We start from the raw sequence: 20,024 nt of genomic DNA, 5'->3' as shown, positions 1-20,024 counted from the left end.
AGGGATCCTTCATCATGTGAGGTTGATTCTGAGGAGAAGAGAGGCAGAGCATCATTTCTGGGAAAGTGTGTCCTTGACAGCAGATCAGGAGGTTTGTTAGTGGCTGCACTCGCTGTGTTCATAACTACCTCACATTTAAGAATCCACAGGCAGTAACATCTTGCAAGACCAAGTATCACATTATCAGTCTCTGCAAAAACTCTTTAGCTGCTAGATGCCAAATTTTCTCCACCAGCTCGTCTCTCAGGCTCAAATCAGATAATCATATGGCTTGTTAGCTCTTAAGTCCCTCAACAAGCTGTGATTTCTGCCTCATGGACCCACATGCATCTCCATGTCCATGTCCAGCATGGAAATTGTAAACAGCCTCTTTCACCCAAACAGACTGACCTCCACCTGTCCATTTGTCATACAATTTATACCAATTAATCTGATCTTAGCTCCAGACCTGAACCCCACTGAGAATCTTTAGGATGAGCTGGAGAAGACAAAATATTAGTGTGTGTGACTGTTTTTCAGACAGGCAGTGAATTTCAGTTTGCACCAAACTGGTGAGCCGACTAACCAGACTGGCTGAAAACTTTTTTGGTTTAAAAAGACCCATTTTTCTTGTGTTTGTCAGTCCACTTAGAAAACTGAGCAGATCTGAATAATAAATTACAGTGACATGTGTGAAGACTCTGTGCGAACGGCAGCATCAGTTAAAATGAAAATATTTGTTTCAGAGAACAGATGTTGGAGGCCATGGTGGGGTCACAATTACAGAGACAAAACTTAACTGCCAACCTCCATCCTTTTATGTCCAACCTCTTCAGAATAAAAACTCACACAGCGGAATTCCAATAAGTTTTTCCCAGTAAGTCTCCCCTGAAGGGACTGGGAGGCAGCATCATGTGGTGTCAGCCACATTACGAAAGGTTTGTGGTTTTGAGTGTCTGGTGCGAAAGAAAGACCTCCGCTGTGAATTCACCACCAGGACTGTGTTCTGTCAAACAGCTGAGGCTTTATATCCTCCACCTTTCTGTTCCCAGAGTGTTTCTGCAGGCTGTTTTTCTTTCTTCACCCAGTCGGACTCCAGTCCAAACCTTTCAGCAACTTCTTATCACCTCTTCCTGTTTCACAGCCTTCACTGCTTTAAACGCCAGAAGAATTAGTTTGGATTAGAGCTGGTTAACAGGCTTCGACAATGACAGAAATTAACACTATTTCTGCTCATGACATTGGGGATTAAAACAAAAAAAAAATACTAGCCAGCACTTGACTGTCTTCAGGTCTCCAGTAGAGCAGCAATTTTATCACATTAGCTCCTCAAAAAGACACTTTCCTGCTACTCTGGTACCCCACCTGCTGAACCCAGGCCTGACTGACAGCTGCAGAAACACCAGCAGCTCACATCTGTCTTTTGGTGGCTTATTCTACTGGAAAATACTTAATACAGATCAGGACTGTTACTTACCACAATGAGCAGAGGATGGTCATACAATGAGGGACGGGGCTCAATAGAATTTTATCACATTAAAATCTTTTGCAACGCCTGGAGTCAGTCATGCAACAGCTGCAGAAGCCGCACAAGCTGATGCAAAAAACATCACAGTGGAGATACCACTAATATCTTTCAGCAGGATGCACTTTATTACAGAGCACTGCAATGACCATAGGATGAAATATATATATAATTAAACAATTACCAGCTCATTTACAAGTTGCCACAAGGTTTGGGGAATAAAAGTCTATTGATAGCTCATATCCTTTTTAGAAAATAACAGCCTCATGGAGAAATTTCAGTCAGGCTTCAGGGCACGTAACAACTCTGTATCGGCGTCACATAAAGTCTCCAATAACTTCTTACTGCTGTCACTCGATTCTGGTAAACGTGCCTTACTTATTCTACTCACCTTCAGCTCTGAGCATGCAAGTTTCCTGAAACGTCTTGAAACGGTATCCAGGGTAGCGCCCTGAAAAATTGGAAACCTCTTTTCCTCGTCTGCTCTCATCACCTGTGGAGTTCCCCAGGGCTCCATTTTAGGTCCCTTGTTATTCACTGTGTACATTCTCCCGTTTGGTTCCATATTTCAAAAATACAGTATCTCATACCGATGCTACGCAGATGACACACAGCTATACCTCCTGTTAGAACAACAACAACACAGTTAGGACATCAAACACTGGACAGACAAAAATTCTCTTCAATTAAACCACAATAAGTCTGACATGGTCTTATTTGGCTCCTTCAACTCCACCAGGGCTAAAGCTGACCACTTAGGGCCGCTGGTACCCGACCTACATCCTCACACTAGAAATCTCAGTGTCACCTTTGATCAAACTTTAAAATTTGATCAATTCCAGCTCAGAAACATCACAGAGATCAAACCATTCCTCTCTTTCAATAACGTCAATATAATCAGATTATTGTAACTCCCTCTATTTGGAGATCAACCAGTCCTCCATGTCTCACCTGCAGTTGGTCCAGAAAACCGCTGCTAGGCTCTGCGCTGCTTATTTTTTTTTAAATTTGTTTTTAAAGCTCTACCCGTCCTGACGCCCCGGTACATATCTGAGCTCCTCTGCCCCCTTCCCAACCCCGGCTCGCTCGGATCCTCGGACCAGCTGCTCTTAGCTGTCTGAGGCTGAAGGGGAAGAGCGATCAGGCATTCGCTGTAGCACCCCCAAAGTTCTGGAACAGCCTACCTCAATTAAATGTTCCCCTTCTGTTGACATTTTTAAGGCAAAACTTAAGACCCACTTGTTTTCTCAGGCTTTTGAGACTCCTTACGGTCATATTTTCACTTTTATTATGTTTTTATCTGTTATCTATTTATTCACTTGTGCACGAGATGGTATTTTTATGTTCCCTCTGCTGCTATCTTGCTGTTTACCATGTTATACGTCTTGACTGTCATTATTTTATTGTACAGGTTGTTTTTAAATGTGCTTTATAAATAGACTTGACCTGATATATCACAGACACATTTTACTACATCAAGCGTTCAAAATGTTTTTGTGTGCACACGATACAATTCATTCCTGCATCTTTGGTTGACTCATGGACACAAGTGTAATCATATCTATATGTTTCATTTCACTGTGGTGGTACATTATGATGTGCCAGTCTGATGTATTATCAATCAATCAATAAGACTTTATCTATATAGAACTTTTCATACGACCAGAATGCAACACGAAATGCTTCACACAATAAAACAACAAAGCAGCACCTCCAGTAGGAGTAAGACCGGTAAGAGATTAAAAAAAACAATAAAATGATCTTAAAATCAATTCTGAAGCACACAGGAAGAAACTTGAGCTGAAGAAACTTTTAAACTCTAAGATAAATTTAAAAAGGACCAGCCAGTTAGCACCAGAGACGCTCCAGCAGCAAAAAGTCGCTTTGGTAAGTTTTTATCTATTCTTCCACTGACATACAGGAAGACATTTCAACAACAACAGGCTGCTTTCTGCAGAGAAGTTTCAGCACATAACGCTGCACAGAAAGCTGTTTCGCACTCTTTTAGCTGGGGTCACAAACACTGAGGGGTCAAATTACACCTTCATCTGTTCTTCTTCTGTGTCTTTTCTTGTTTTGCTCACAATAAGAGACTCATCCTGCCGATTTCCTGTTGTGTCCTCTTCTCTGAACTTTGTTTTAGTCCAAAAATTAAATACAAAAAAATTGTTTTTAGGGTTTTATGTTATTTTTCCCAAACTACGCATGAAGAGAAGATCAATAAAGAATTACTCATAGGGAATATTTCATATTTAATACAGCTGGTTTGTGACAATGTGCCTAAAGCAACAACCACAGAAACACAACGGCACAAATAAATGACACAACAGACCTAAATTTAACATTTTTAGTATTTCTCCCCGTTGAAGAGGCTTATTGCAACTTGATCATATTTTTATTGTCGCTTTTTAATGTGTTTTATTTCTCACACACACTAGCATCATCAAAATAAATACTGCACTAATAAACTTTCACAAGAACCATTTTAGTCTAAAATGAACAAAATTGCACATGATATCACTTCTTCCTACACCAGTAAGAGAGATAATTGCATCTTAACTTGGGCGAGAAACAAACCTGTAAAAGATTAAGTTTGGAACATTGTTATATTAAACGCATGAAACCGTGACGTTCCCAGTCGAGTCCACATGTTGGGAGACGTGTGGATCTCAGGTCAGGACAGAAAAGTTTTATTACAGGACAAGGGAGATTAACTTTGTGCTGATTTGCAGTGACATTTTTATATAAAGTTACAAGTGGATCAAAAACGTTGCCCCCTGCTGCAGTTTCATCACCACTGGAAGAACTGCTGCTGCACCTGTTACTGAGGAGACTTCCTGTTTTTTCCAGTGCACCTGTGGGGAGACTTTTTAGCCTTCAAAGTCACATCAGAGCAGAAATCTTTAGTTTTAAAAGTGAATGGTGACCAGTTTTCAAAGAAAAAACACATGAAATGCCTCCATGCTGCTCGTCTGGTGAAATCCAAGTCTCCTAAAGGCCTGACATGCTGTCTGCACACCGTCACACCAAACGCACACAGTTCAGACGGTGTGCATGTGAGCGTGGCTCCAAGTGAAAGATCTACAGATTCAGACTAAAAACATGGTGTAAGTAACATTTATTTAGTCAACTTGGCCTGCTGACCTTTTACTGGCTACTTATCATACGTCTGTTGTGTGATACGTTGGTGAAATTTGACCACATGGTCACTAATTGTTTGCATGAGGTGTCTTCAGTGTGTGATGAGCTGCAGAGATTTAGCCACCTGGTCACTGTTTGTCTAAATGAGCTGTATTCAACGTGTGATTGGCTGGTGTGATTCAGCTTACTGTCTGTATAAAGAATCACAACACTCCTCTCTCTGTTCACGTCCTGAAGAAGACCCGGTGTGAGTCGAAACCTGTTGCTATTTTATGAGATTTTTTTTACTCTCGACAACTAATAAATACTTTTTAAACTGGATTTTGTTTTTCAAAGGTCACAGTGACCTCACTAAACACATTTTATAACTCAAGATTTTTTACAATAATCATGATGGAAATTACACACAAATATCTCACAGGATAAAACCTCTAAAACCACCTAAAAGGTCAAAGGTCAGCATCACTGTGACATCATAATGTTCAGCTCTCTGTCAGTCTCTATCTGTCCTCTTCTGTAAAGACAGTCTGAAAGTGATGACAGCATGTTTCTGCCTGGAAATGATTGACTGAAATCACATGTATAGTGTTTTAAAAGATACACGTAATACATTTTTATTAAATTATTTCAAAGTTACAGGTCAATACAGCGGTAAGTTTCACAATAAATTCCCTTAAAGTCTTAACTGCAGACTTTATATGAGTCATCTATCTGTCATCTGTCTGTCTGTCCCCCCTCTGCTGCTGTCTCTGAGGTTTCTGATCTAGACTGAGGGTCAAAGGTCAGAGGGGCGTCGTCTGCCGTTCAGACTGTAAAACCCCGGGAGGCAAATTGTGATTTGTGATACTGGACTGTATAAATAAACTTCACTCAAAACTGATGGAGGCAAAATGAAAAGTCGTGTTTAGCGCAATGGTCAAAGCTTGTTTATTGTTAAAATATGAGCGGTGCAGATGACGTCTCTGCTCTCGCAGGATTCATCACTCGTCTCCAGCCAGTTCGATCCAGATTTTAGTTCAACTGGGCCTGTGCAGTATTCTGGATTTAGTTTGTTTCTTTAATAGATGTCCTTAACTCTAAAGGGCTTTTCACACCACGGGCTAAAAGAGCTTCACACGGGCACAATCGTGGTGCCAAATAAAAAAAAGCTTTAATATTTCGTCAACTAAAATGTGCATCATAACCGTAGTCTGTGGCTCGGTTCCTTTCCTATGAATTCTGGAGTCTCCATAAGCTCGCTACGCAGGTCCAGAAAGACTTTTTATTTTTGGCTCTTCTGTGAGTAAAGGTTGCAGACTCCTGCTCTAAATGCTCTGATTAAAAAAAAGCATATTAATGCAACATTTGCTCCAAAATACTTCAGCCTCCTTGATTGAAATGATTTAAACTTGTTTTTACAGACAAAAAAAAAATGGGTGTGATTTGGGAGAGAGCATGTCTGAATTTATATCATGTAAAAACAAGGGATTTCCATGTTACAAACCAAATTTGGAGTTGTAAAATGAAATAATCACTAATAGCCTCTGCAGAGCCAAACTGTCATCAAAACCCAGATCCCTCCACTGAAGGTAATTTCACTGGTTTAGCTGACGGGGGGAAAAGTTCACGCAGATAAATTATCCGATTATGGTTCCTCCCTTCAGACAGGAGCATGGAGAAGTGAGTTTAGCGTCACAGTTTATTATTATGGCGGGAAAAAAGGGAAAAAGATTAATTGGGGCTTTTACTTTGGGCCCAGAGGGAGCGAGATAGAGTCAAAATCTCAACTTAATGGAGGTAATTATCCTGACGACGACCTCAGCCCTCCACATATTCATGGATCTTTGCCCAGATGAAATTGATTTGCTGCAACAGTTACACATTCATTTTGTTTTCTGTGTAACCCTGCATTATTCAGTCATATTTAGTCTTAAAGGTTAATGATTGGCAGTTGAGTTCCTAATGTGCTTTGTAATGTTATCTCTGCTTTTTGACATGAAGCGGAAAATAAATGGGGACATTAGTTTTCCAGACTGGATCTTTTTGTCAGGCATAAGAAAAACAAAACAATTTCACCTGTGATCTAAATCTCGTGAAGAAATTTATCACAGGCGTGTCAGCAGTTTGGAAGCATCCACTTTGATTTATCGGTTTTAATAAAGTGGTCAGATGTAAAACGAAGCAACAACTGAGAGGCAAAGAAACAAACACGGACGTAACTCACAGAGATGAAATGCGAGGAAACAGCTCCTCACATCTGATGAGAATTAAACTAATTGTGGACTGTGTGACCACTTCACGAACATCCTGGGATGAAAAAAATATTACAAAGTTGAAAAAAATCATGTTGTCCTGATTATTTGTCAAGTTTTGGCCTTTGCTCTCGTCTGTTAGTGTGACTGATTCATTGATGGGATTTTTATTATTGTGTCATACACAAACAACACGTCCAGCCTAAACAGATTTACAAGACACCATTAATTAAAAAAAAAAGACCAGAAACCAGAGCAGCAACATAAATTACCAGTAATATTAAACCAGTAAACCATCCTGAGGTTTTTTCCAAGCTTTAGAAACAAAGTTAGCCAACTTATAAATGTAAATATAAAACAACAGCTCCGTTCTGTCATCATCAGTGCACCAGAACACATATTTCACTGAATAATCTTTATTCTTAACTCATCACGAAAAGGACAAGACAGAAGAAAATGTGTTTAATTCTCAACTTCTCCCAGTTTACATAATTCACACAACCTGTCGTCCTCCTGGATGTTTTTAAATCTCCCAGCTTCAAGGTTCAGAGGAGGATTCCTGTTCTCATCTGTGCAACAGAAAACCTTCAAGTCCTGAATAAGTTTGCTGTAACATCAGAGTCAGGGTCGTAATTGTCTCTGTTTGAATGCATGTTCATATACAAATACATATTTTTTATATAAACATTGGGCATCATGCAGTAAACGTTCATAAGAACAGATTTGTTCTTAAGTGGTGCGTACGAGTGATTTAGGAGAACTCGCTGCATTCACCAGTTTTCTTGTATTTTAAATTTTTATTTTCAGGTGATTGTACAGTAATTAAAACATAATTATGAATAGTATATTCCATTTCTGCCATATACTGATAATAAAGCTACATAAATCTGGCACACATGTTGTAGCATTCTTCAACTTTTGTATGAAACCTTACTTTGATGATGATTGGATTATCATAATAATTATCATAATAATTTTGAGTTACCAGATTGAAATGACCCTCATGTCATTTTACTTGCAGCTGGGAGGCGTGCAGCCCTCACTGTAGAGCCTTGCATCCAATGTTGGCTATAAACATTTTAAATATAGTAAGTTTTCTTTGCCACAAGCTCACTCAGTTGAAAAGAGGACAAAACATTTTGTTTTGTCTCGGTCTGTACATGTATTTGGTCTGTGGAGCTGCACTTTAAAGGCTTTGAACTGCAGCACAGATGCAACAAGTACCAGGATGTAAAGGTGCAGAGTGTTAGCGAGCAGATGGATGCGGTCCTCGAAACAGACGCATCAGATTGAGCGTCCGACTCATCTCTTGCCAAGTTGGCCGGGAACCTGACAGTGTTACCTGCCACGGTTAATTTCTGCCAACATTCGGCTGGTTTGTTGGCAGGTGTTCATTTGAACTCTGTGAGGTACAAGCTACACTCAGACAGACACACTTTAATCACACTGTACGCTGATGGCAGGAGTCCAGGAGAAAATTCAGATTCACGTTTTAGGTGTGGTGGTGAAAAACTGCAGAATGATGGAGCAAACAAAGTGTCTGTGCTCAGGTTTTCCTACGAAACATGTGCTTCACACCTGCTGCCTGCTCGTCCACTTTCTGAAGCAGCTTAAAGGTTCAGACAGGAGCTCAAATCTCTTTTCTTTGTGCATCCAGGAAGATTATAGAAACTTAATGTATTTAACTTCCAACACGAACACTATGGAATCTGATGCATTATTCATAAATAATTTGTCAGCAAGTTATTTTCCACAGCAGCTACTGGTGTTTTTGTGTGATTTAAGCACATTAGAAACGTACATTTATTACTTTAACTACTCATAAATATTTTCTAAAGCCAACAACTAGTTTGAAATGTGTTGCCTTTATTTTTTTTGTCAAAGGTATAATTTTTTCCATGCAGTTGCAATCAGCAGGGCTGCACAAATATTAAAGTGTAATTTTGTTTTTATTGCCAGTGTTTTGTGTTGCCTCTCTTTGTCAGTCTGGAAAATTTTCTGTGTGTGCAATAATCTGAAGATTAAATGTCATGGAAATGTTTTTACATTAGCATGGCTCTGCTGTGCTTGAGCTTAAAGCTAATAAAGCAATATAGGCTAATATTTTAACGTTAGCATGCCTCTGTTGAATTTAAAGCTAATATAGAAATGTAGGCTTTAACTCTGTTGAGCGTAATGCTGTAACATTAGCACATCTCTGCTGTACTTGAGCTTAAAGCTAGAATTGCATGTCAAGACAACCTTCATACACAAATATTCATACAAGAAAACTCCCTCTCGACCCGTCAGAGTTGTGTGGCGGCGCCATCGTCCACAGAGACTCCACCAGCTGATCAGGATGCTTTAACACAAAACGTTGGTATTTGACACCCTGGGAGTGAGATTCAACAATTAATCATCTTTCTGGTGCGTTTATGAACGCCGTCTGACAAATCCTGTTCTACCTTTGAAGTATTAAGCACAGCTAATTTAAGTACAGCTTAGACTGATCAAAGTCAAGTCTAAAAATGCCTGACGAGCTCGATCTGATGAGATATTATAAAATGACCCTTTTACCGTGATCATGTCATAAAGGATCAGGGATGAGAAAAGAGTCCTGTGTTTACGACCTGGAACCGATTCAACTTCTTTATTGAAGTGAAAGTGAAAAAGTTCAGGCTCTGAAATGTACTCAGAGTATAAAAGTAAAAGTCGTCCTCTGGAGGACTGAATCTTTTCACCTTCTCTGTGGTGTCCCTTTCTGTCAGTTTCATCTTGTTACGTCTTTCATGTTGTTTTCTGTCTTGTTACATCTTGTTTATACTGTTTTTCTCTTGTTTTGTCTCTTCGTCGTTTTTGTTTCATTATGTGTTTTTACTTTGTTGCATTAAAACTAAACTAACAAGCCTGTTTTGAAAATGTATAACAATGTATAATATGTATATATATATATATATATATGTATGTAATGTATACAGTACAGATACTTGTGTTAAAATGTAGCGCGTCAGAAAAAGAAATACTCCATTAAAGTACAGATACCTGAAAACTCTCCTGAAGTACCGTAACAAAGTATTTGTACTTCATCACTTCACATCTGAGTTTCCAAACCATTATTATGACTGGGATGTTGACATAGATACTATTTACAAGTTGGAAACATTTACACTGACTCTAATATGATGACATCAGTATTTGGATTTATGTGGTTTTTACACTGATGCCGCCCTCAGGACGAGCTTTTATTTTTTTGCCCCCACAAGGATCAAACAACAGCGACCTCCTTTATTCATCAAAACAATAATTTTGTTTTTTCAACTGTAGACTAAAGAACGTTTCAGCTTCATGAGGCCTCTGGTGCGGCTGAGGACATGTGAGGGTCTTTTTCTGTTTACTTCACCGTGATTTCCTATTTACCACCTTTATTTGCAGCTGTTTCCATTCTAATGCGAGCAGACCTTTGATCTGATATCTCTAATTGGAAGAAGATGTCGAGGATGAATTAAGGAGAGTCTACTGTGGCTGCAGATATAATGTGGCACACATTTAGAAGGATTACAAACAGAATCGCTTTAAAAAGCAGAAAATTTTCCAGGATTTGTCATAGTGGCATTTGCACAGCTGAGACCTGGACAATTTATTTACCAGCGTTTGATACAAACAGGATTTGAGACGCAGGGACAAAGGGACAGGCCACGATGACAGATAGTAAACTGTGTGACATTCTGCAGGCACAGCTGGCACCATCATGGAGGAAAAAAATGGAAAATAACAACCTAACGTCCAGTGGCACACAACCACTTGGATGTGGACCAGTGGGCCTACTGGGTCACAGAATATTTGCTACTGGTCTGCATGGAAACTATGATTTGCCTCAAAAAGAAGCTAAACTTGTGTTTCATCAGTAGACAAATAGAGTCAGTTTGCCCAACTCAACCTGAGTTCCACCACTGGTGCAACTAGTTGGCCAAGAACAAAAAGAGTTGGAGAGTTTGAAAAGTGTGGATATTAAATTAGAAAAACTTTTAAAGAACCTAGTCTTGTAATCTTGCTAATTTGCATTTTATACTAAAACTGGTTTGTTTCCAAATGATTCTCACTGGAAAACAATCAAATGTCTTCCCTTTGTTGTTTGGCTGTGATTTGTGCTCCACTCCAGTGTATTTGGTCTTTATTTCATATTTTCCTTTTGACAGGGCACTTTATCAGGGTTTCTCCACCAGATGGCCTCCCTAGTGGGCACTTTATCTAACATTTTGTCCATTGGAAGGACACTCTCAAGGGCACTTTAGCAAGTTTTCTGCCCTGGAAGTGCACCTTATCATGTTTTGTCTATCAATGGGGCAGCTGCCCCCCCAGTGGATGTTACTGGTTATGCCTCTACCTGAGTCATATCACTGTGTGTTGTCTGCAGAAGATGCAGTGGCTGCAGGTGTTCAGCAGCTTCTCACAGATAAATGATCATTAACCTCGGTGCAGGAAGTTTCAGTAAACGGACATTTCCTGAGCCATGATGTAATAACTATTAGGCCAATTAACCTACTTGGTGTGACAGACTGTGATGAGACAGGCCTCATTTAGTGCAACATGATGAGGAAATGATTACACCTGGAGACACACACACATTAACATCCTTTAATGAGCTCCTCAACCTGTGCAAACTGTATTATCCTGCATTAAAAGCTCTCATGAGGGATTGTTTTCTCTGTCACACTGATTGCTCAATAATCCACATGACTGTTTTCCAAGTCAGGAGTGCAGACTTTTAAAGATAATTGGAATTGTTACCATCTTGAAGCAGAGATTGTTTTCTTTTTCCTCTCTTCATTCCCAGAGAAACCAGGCGACCACATGTTGTTGTCTTCTCATGTCAAAGTGAAACCGATTTTCGTATTTCTGCACATGTGTGTTTCTCAGTCTTGGCGTGACATCCTGGCTTATTTGAAAGGTATCCTCATAAAGAGTGACATCAAAAGGGGGAACGTGACAGATGGGCACAGACAGAGCTGTGCTCTGAAGGAGGGATGTGTTTGTTTTTTTGTCACATCTGTGTGTCTTTTCTGGGACAACTTATACTTTTGTTTAGTTGTTTCTAACTAGACTGTTTTCCAGATCCCTTGAATCACAGACGACTGAGATGAACGCTCCATATCCTGTGCAACAACCTTGCACGAGGGCACTTGCACAGTGATGAAGAAGGAGAGAGGGATTGTGTAGATTTCTTAAACCAAAGATCAAATCCTCATCCACACACAGGCCTGTCTCTTAAACATAAAATCTATACAAATATAATACAAACATTGGTCACAAATGCCTGAAGGTTTGAGTTTAGTTTCAGTCTGCAGGACTGTGAAACCTGAACAGGTGTACTTGTCATCACATATGTAGCCTATTACCTGCAGAGTCCTCAGTGTAGATCCACTGTGTGTTTCTGCACAAGTGTGGGTAGCATTTTATTGAATATGGATACGGTATCGACTCTGTCTTTACAATCTGACTCCTTTCAACAACCCTTATAGGATTAATTTGGTTTAGCCTGAAATATTTGCAAGTAACAAAAGTTTGAAAATAGATGAAAAGTTGGACAAGAGATACGACCACATGTAAAATGGAACTTTGGGAATCCAACTCTAATCCCTGCAGAAAGAGGAAAACTGCTAGCAAAGTTCCAACAAAATAGATGAAAATACAAAAGAGCATGTCTGTGGTTAAAATTTGATTGAAACAAGGAGGTTTTGCTTGTGTCTCATTGTTCTAGATGTATGATTTTTACTTTTGGTATGATAGGTCCTGTGATCAAATTCACTCTCTAAGATTTTGATTGTGTACACACTAGAAAGAAGTCATGAACAAGACAATGCTTGCAAGACCTTAAACCTACATATACATCCCGGAGCGGTTTAGCCTAGCTTAGCATGAGGATTGGAAACGAGGAAACTGTTTGTGTAGTTCCACCAAAATTATGCAAAAATGATTATGAAAACAAGCATTGTCTGTGGCTCGTTGGTCTAGGGGTATGATTCTCGCTTTGGGTGCGAGAGGTCCCGGGTTCAAATCCCGGACGAGCCCTCCATATGATGACCTTGTGTGTCTCAAAGCTTTAAACATATGCTAGCAGTAGCCTATTTGTCAGACTTGAAGGAAAGCAATCTAGAAAACCTGCAGGAACCACATGGGACTCCAATGAAAATGGAGAGGAACGTTCATCTCTGCAGGTTTCTGGCCACAGCCTTTCAGAGACAAGTGACCAGCACACCCTAGGAGGAATAATTTTGTACATGCTAAAATAAGGACGAGTACTGTGGCAATGATCACTAGACTCTAAATTGATCACATATATGTCCAGGACCTGTTTAACTTTGGTTAGCATAAAGACTGGAAGCAGGGAATTGCTAACATAGTTCAACCAAAGAGCATTTCTGACTGTGTTTTCAGAGGTTTTATTTTTTACACAGAACTGATGTTTGAGTGGCTCGTTGGTCTAGGGGTATGATTCTCGCTTAGGGTGCGAGAGGTCCCGGGGTCAAATCCTGGACGAGCCCTCCATATGCTCATCATGGGTGTCTTAAAGCTTTAAATATATGCTAGCAGTACCCAGACATGAATGAAAGCAGTCTAGAAAAGCTGCAAAACCCACACTTCTCCCGGAGAGAGACTCTCTAAGGAGGTTTCGTCATGGCATAATTGTCTTTTAGAGCTACATGATGAGCACACACATTGTCCAAAGCCTGAGAAATGCAAGCCACTAAATTAATGTACAAAAAAACACTGCTTTTTATTTGCAAAGCTGTTTCTTCTTCTATCAGACTCACACTGAATAGGAAAGAACTCGTAGTGGCTCATTAGTCAAGAGGTAAGATTCTTGCTTAGGTTGTGAGAGGTCTCAGGTTAAAGTGATATGTCCCAGAGCTGTTTAGCCTAGCTTAGCTTAAACACTTGAAGCAGGGGGAAACTACTAGCATAGTTCCACCAAAGAATGAGCAGCCAAGCTGTTTCTATGGTGATTCAGGAGTGATGCAAAATGAATTGATTACGTATATGTTCAGGACCTGTTTAACTTTGGTTAGCATGAAGACTGGAAGCAAGGAAGTGCTAACATAGAGCAGTTCTGTGTTTTCAGAGGTTTTTTTTTTAAACAAAATTGATATTTCTGTGGCTCGTTGGTCTAGGGGTATGATTCTCGCTTTGGGTGCGAGAAGTCCCGGGTTCAAATCCTGGACGAGCCCTCAGTGAGTGTTCTTTGTGTGTTTTCAATCCTTAGTTGTCAGTATGATGACCTTATGGTCTATAAAAGCCCCAAGTCCTTCAGGGGATTTCAGTACATGTCCCCCCCCACCCCCCAAAGAGACTCTCCAGGATAATCATAAAATAGTTTGGACAACACAGAGAGCAACAGTCTGTGGACAGAAGCACAAGTGTACAGACTTCTGAACACATGAAGTAAGATTTTGTACATGTTATAATTAATCCAGGGACTGTGGTAATGTTTTCTAGACCTTAAAACAACATATACATCACAAAGCTGTTTAGCATAGCTTAGGAAAAAGACTGAAAACAAAGAAACTACAAGTGTAGTTCACCCAAAATGGTGGAAAAATTATCAGAAAAATGTTTTTCTGTGGCTCGCTGGTCTAGAGGTATGATTCTTGCTTTGGATGTGAGCGATGCTGGTTCCAAATCCTGGATGAGCCCTCAACAATGTCAAGTTCTGATGATTAAACCAGAAGAGTTGGTCTGAATTTAACTCATTCAGAGGCTGGACCTTTTTCCTCTTCCTCCTGAAAAGAGCTGTGCTGTAGAGGACAATGGTTGGTCTCCACCTGTGAGAACTAAGGCCAAGTCCAGATTCACAACACTTCCTTATATGTGTTGTGAATTATTCTGTATCTTCATGAGAGTTTGTGGACTGACTCTGCCTCCAGAGCAGGAGAGAAAACACTGCTGTATTGCAGCTTTCCTGACATGCTGCTGTCAGGACTTTAATCACTTGCAGTGACAGCCTGGACAAATGACTGACAATCGATCAGATAACATGCTTTAGGAGCTTAAATTTATAATCCGTGTTTATTCACGTCTGTCTCTTTGATTGACAGCTCACTTAAGACTCGACACAGCGAGGAACGCTGCAGGTTAAGTTTCCTCTGAGGCTGGTTGGTTGCGTTGTCTTCTCTGATCTGTCCTGATTATTCTGTTTCACATCAATCAAGCCATAACAATATTTTTTATTTAGCTCATTGATTGCTTAGAGACATCGTGTTTGTGTTTTTGTTCATTAGACTGATTGGATTGATGATGAAAGCTCGGCGAGTGAAAGATGGATGGTTACACACAGAGAGTTGAGAAGTTCAACATCCACCAAACAGAGCAAAATTATCACAATCACAGCTCGATATTATGGCAAGGTAAGAAAATAAACACCACATCTTTGGAAATTGAAGTTGATATTAAGCCAATGAAGGTATGCAGGTACAAATATGACTGATTTTGTTTTCACTGGTGCAGGCTGACACACCATCCATCCACTGTCAAAATGTTTTCCTGGAAATTACATAACATGTGAACAGAGAGATAATGGAGATGTATGCAAGCTTTTAATCTGCTGATACATCGCTGTTACGGCTTAACATTTTGGATTTTTAGTCATCACAGGAGCTGCATATTTACAGTCTTTGTGTAAGTCTAACGCCAGAGTCATAAATTCTTGCCACAAAGTCAAGTAGACGCTTTTGACTTTTATTGTTCAGTCCCACACAGCAGACTGCAACTTATTATGATGAGCAAGTTTGCTTAGTCAAGAAATTCTAATTCTTTTCTTCAAATCTTTCAAAATAAAACTGTAACTTAATGTGAAAGTGAAGGAACAGTTTTCTCCTTTGTTCATTCAAATAATTCACCGTAAAAGGTGTCGAGTGCTTTCCTCAGCTCAGACTTCAGTTTTATGTCAAAAACACTAAATGAAACAAAAATATATGTAAAGCTGTATGAACCTATGCACAGAAAGATGCCTGTTTAGGACCAGAAAGTACTTAAGTCCTTTATTTATTTATTTATTGTATTTTATTTTATTGCTATGTGCATTAAAACAGAACAAATTGTGGACATTAACTGAGACACAACAACAACAAAAAAAAGAAAATTAAAGGGGGGTATTGTCTAGCAGATAGTTGTTTGTATGTGGGAAGCAAAACAGAGGCATGACAGGGGGTTATGCGACGATGTTATTAAAACTGATAAACAATTAAGTTGGAAAAAGTGTAAGTGAGAGTCAGTCAGTGAGAGAGGAAGCAAATGTAATGTGTCTGTCCACCTGATGACCCACACATCATAAGAATGGACAAGGACAGAGATGTCCATTTTGCCTTTAAACCGTTTAACGCACACCTCCTCATTGATTATCTATTATTTAATGGTCAGCTGTTCACTTCACCCTCAGGTCTGGTTGTGTACGTGACTGTTTGTGTCTGCAGCTGTGAGAACAAGGCAGTCCTCTATGCTGATAATGACATCATGTATTAATATGAACACATGAACACAGTGCAGGGTGAGTCAGAATACAGCAGATCAGAGGTTTCCAGGTGCTGCTGAAGCCTTTTGATATTATATAAACAAAACTCAGAAAGTTTAATGGATCCCTTGTGCCTCCATCATTTTTTTTTTTTTTTTTTTTTTGTCATCAGCCTTCCTCCTGACACTCACCTTGTTTCCATTACCTTCTCCACCCACAAGGCAGAGCGGCGGGCCGATCATACCGAGCAGCTCTCACTGTGAGTCTCCTCAGGCGCGTCTGACCAGAGACAGAGCAACAACGAGAACAACGCCGTCCCCGAAACTGTGGAGGATCAAAGAGGTCTGTGACCTCAGACAAACACAAAATGGCAGCTCTGCAAGTGAAGCAGAAACACATTATCATCTCTTTTATATTTTAGGAACTGAACTTATTACTGCTGCTTCCTCTGTTTTACTGGCAGAAGAGGCAGCAACTTAAGTCAGGTGTGGCCACAGGCATGAATACAGCAGGTCCATCAGTAAAATAATGTAAAAATAATAAGTATTATCAACAAAACGTTCTTGAATTATCAACAATAAAAGCACTCATTCTGACTGATGTCTGATTGTCTTTGACATTATTAGACTGCTAACACTCTTACAGAACAAACACACGAGTTTCCCATGTTTTCCACATGTGGCCACGTGTGATCACATGTGTGAAACATGTTACCATGTGTCGTGTGTTTCACATGGGAATATCCATATCACAGCAGTCATTCCCAGAGACTGGGTGGTGACTGGGTGGTGGGCCACAGGGGATTTTATTTGGGTGACCAAATAGATGGGAGAAATTATGAAAATGTAAGATTTTTATCAGCAGTAAACTTTTATAAAGTGTTTAAAATGTCCATATTTTGCTGACGAGAGGAAAAAATAAGAGCCTGTTAATTCCTCTTATTTTCTCATTTATGAAGTAGGCTAACATGTCCTACACTGTAAAAACAAACAGGCAGAGAAACTTTGGAGTTTTGAGCCAAACTCAGTCTTAAATTTTGAAAAGTAATAATAATTTACTGGCATAAGTAATAATAACTTCAAAAAACATATTTCAAAAATTACTGAGTAACCTCAAAGTGAAAGTGAATGATAGTCAACATTTTAATATTTTCAACTAAAACTATTTAATTTTTTAAGCACCCAAATAATGACAAATCAGGTCCACTGCTCACTGTGAAGAATTATTTTGAACCTCAAGCATTCAAGTTCATCCAAAAAAGAAAAGTAAATCATCCAAACTAAAGATTACAGGTTGGTAAGTCTTTTTCAAGTTTCAAGTTTGAATTTATTATATAAGGTGATGTGGCAATGTCAGTAAAAACAGGAACTTTAATTTATGCTAAATTAACCCTTTATAAGATCTGTTGATGAGACCCATTGTGAACTGGGTCAAGATGGTTTGTCAGGTCCCCAGAAAAGAAAAGTAAAAAAAAGTTTGTGCATGAGAAACATGAGGTTTTAGAACATTTTCATGGTGTAATACAGTGTTTCCCAAAGAACATGTTAAACATGTGGCTGTCGTGGCCACAGCAGTGCTTCCTGTTATCTCCGACTGTTTCCGTCTGTTTTCTCTCTGCCCCTGTGCCTCTTGTCTGTCTTTGTCTGTCTTTGTCTTGTGGGTGTGGTCTTCTCTCTTCAGTCTCTTGGCTCCTCCTGACTCTCCTCCATCCTCACCTGGAAGAAATCTTCTCATCACCACTCCCAGTCAGCTCACCTGCACCTGGTCGGTCCTCCAGTTTATCAGCACTTCCAGTGCCGGTTCATTCAGTCAGCTATGTGTAAGAGTTCAGGCCTCAGGTTTTCTTCGGTGATCTATTGTCCTTGTGTTGCCTCTGAGTTAATGGTGTGAGTTCATATAAAAGTGAGCCCAACCCGCCTCACCGTCTCACCGACTGTGGCCACCTTGGATGATCACTTTCTCCCTCTTGAACCAGCATGCGTTTTGATGATGAACTCATTTGCAAGAGAGTCTCAGTGTTCAGCTCTCAGTACTTTTGTAGCTTTTGACTGAATCTCTGTGGTTTGAAGTTTAGTTTCTGTCCTATGTCACTTTGTACTTTAAGGTACAAATCAGGTTTGGGCTGAAATATGCTAATGAGGGGCAGGTTTAGGTCTCAGACTGAATTTTGTCGGGCTTGAGCCTTGTCGGGGTCAACTTTTCAGGCCCAACAAAACTCTAAAACAGGTTCAAAATGCACAGTTTAGAGACACTCTGTTTCCCCTCCTGCAGCTCATCTAGGATAAAGAAGGTCTATGAAGAGATTACCGTATCTCCTCTGTATGAAGATAAAAATAAATATAAACATGAACATAAATCAACTTTTATTTTACTATAACTTCAATAAAAAGGTATAACCTTCTCTCAAACAGATTACACCGAGGCACTAAAAGTCTGCCCTGACATATGAAGACATGAAATCTTTAAATTCTCAGGTGGGTGAGGAGGCATGTTGGGGCAGTTTCATACTCATATCAACCCTGAGGCTTTTTGATCAAAATCACTCTCAGTCCTCCGTCATTGAAAAAGCCTGATAATTAAAGTTATGCAACATTTTCTGACATCTGCTAACAAAACAGCGAACTTTAAAAGAGTCCATTGTCCTGTGTTGATTCCTCTGTAAAATGTGAACTGATCAGTTTCGGGGAACCAGTCTTATCAAAACAGATTTATAGTGTTTTGGAATAAAACCTGTCAGTGAACAGCTGCTCCATTTGTTCTTCTTTATCTGAGGTGAGTGTTAACAGACGATCATTAGATGGATCGCTGCGTTGCGTGAAAACTATTTTAAACGTTATCTTTTATCTCCACTTCACGATTATTTGTTATTGACCAGAAATACTTTCCCCAAACGTGCAGGTGCTCTCTGATAACGTGTCCTCTGGTTTACCACCGCTGACCCTGAACCCACTCTTCACACATCTGTGCAGACGAAGACAGAGAGCAGGACCAATCAGAATGAGACGGCATGCTGGGCAGCAGTGTTATGAACTCATTTACACTCATGTAGCCGTCTGTGTGGCTCGTAGTATAAGTGATGAAAGCTGACGTCTGTGATGGGGATGCCCTCTGGGGAGCGACCACCTGATGCACAGCTGCAGAGGCCCAGAGATGGAGGGAAGGCCGGCCGTCCAGCCTCCATCTTAAAGTAATATATCACTGTAAATATCCTGATTTGAATCTGCATTAAAGTCCTGTTAACATAATCTCTTACTGCAGGGAAAAGTCGACAACTGCCAGAGAGCCGTCACCTCAAGGAGCCCTAAATGTGTCAGATTAAATGTTGGTTGTAGTCTGATTCTGTGCAGAAGACTTTTTGTAGCATGCACCTCAAATGATATGGGACTTTCATTATGAGTTGAATCAAATGTGTTCACCCAGAGTTCTGACAAAATCTTTGTGCTGACATATTTGTGGAGTTTGCACACAGAGCTGCCTGTGATTTTTGTCTAGACCAGACTCCAGTGGCTCCCTCTGACTTTGGCGAAAAAATAAATAAATAAATAAATAAATAAATAAATATATATATATATATATATATATATACATATATACATATATACATATATATATGAAAATGAATAACAGTTTTTTTCACATTTTAATTTTCATGTATCATTGTTGT

At 39.7% G+C, this 20,024-nt stretch overlaps 2 non-coding genes across 2 annotated transcripts; both read left to right on the top strand.

Annotated features, from left to right (window-relative positions):
• Window positions 1–12,852: 12,852 nt before the first annotated feature.
• Window positions 12,853–12,924, top strand: trnap-ugg (transfer RNA proline (anticodon UGG)). Its single transcript has one exon. It is a non-coding gene; the product is annotated as a tRNA-Pro (tRNA).
• Window positions 12,925–14,009: 1,085 nt separating this feature from the next.
• On the top strand, window positions 14,010–14,081 carry trnap-ugg (transfer RNA proline (anticodon UGG)). Its single transcript has one exon. It is a non-coding gene; the product is annotated as a tRNA-Pro (tRNA).
• Window positions 14,082–20,024: the final 5,943 nt, after the last annotated feature.

This window comes from Lutjanus erythropterus, chromosome 15 (assembly GCF_056507025.1).
Source record: "Lutjanus erythropterus isolate fLutEry1 chromosome 15, fLutEry1.hap2, whole genome shotgun sequence".
NCBI lineage: Eukaryota > Metazoa > Chordata > Actinopteri > Lutjaniformes > Lutjanidae > Lutjanus > Lutjanus erythropterus.
The sequence above is the reverse complement of the archived record's forward strand: the minus strand, read 5'-3'. Positions and strand labels throughout refer to the sequence as shown.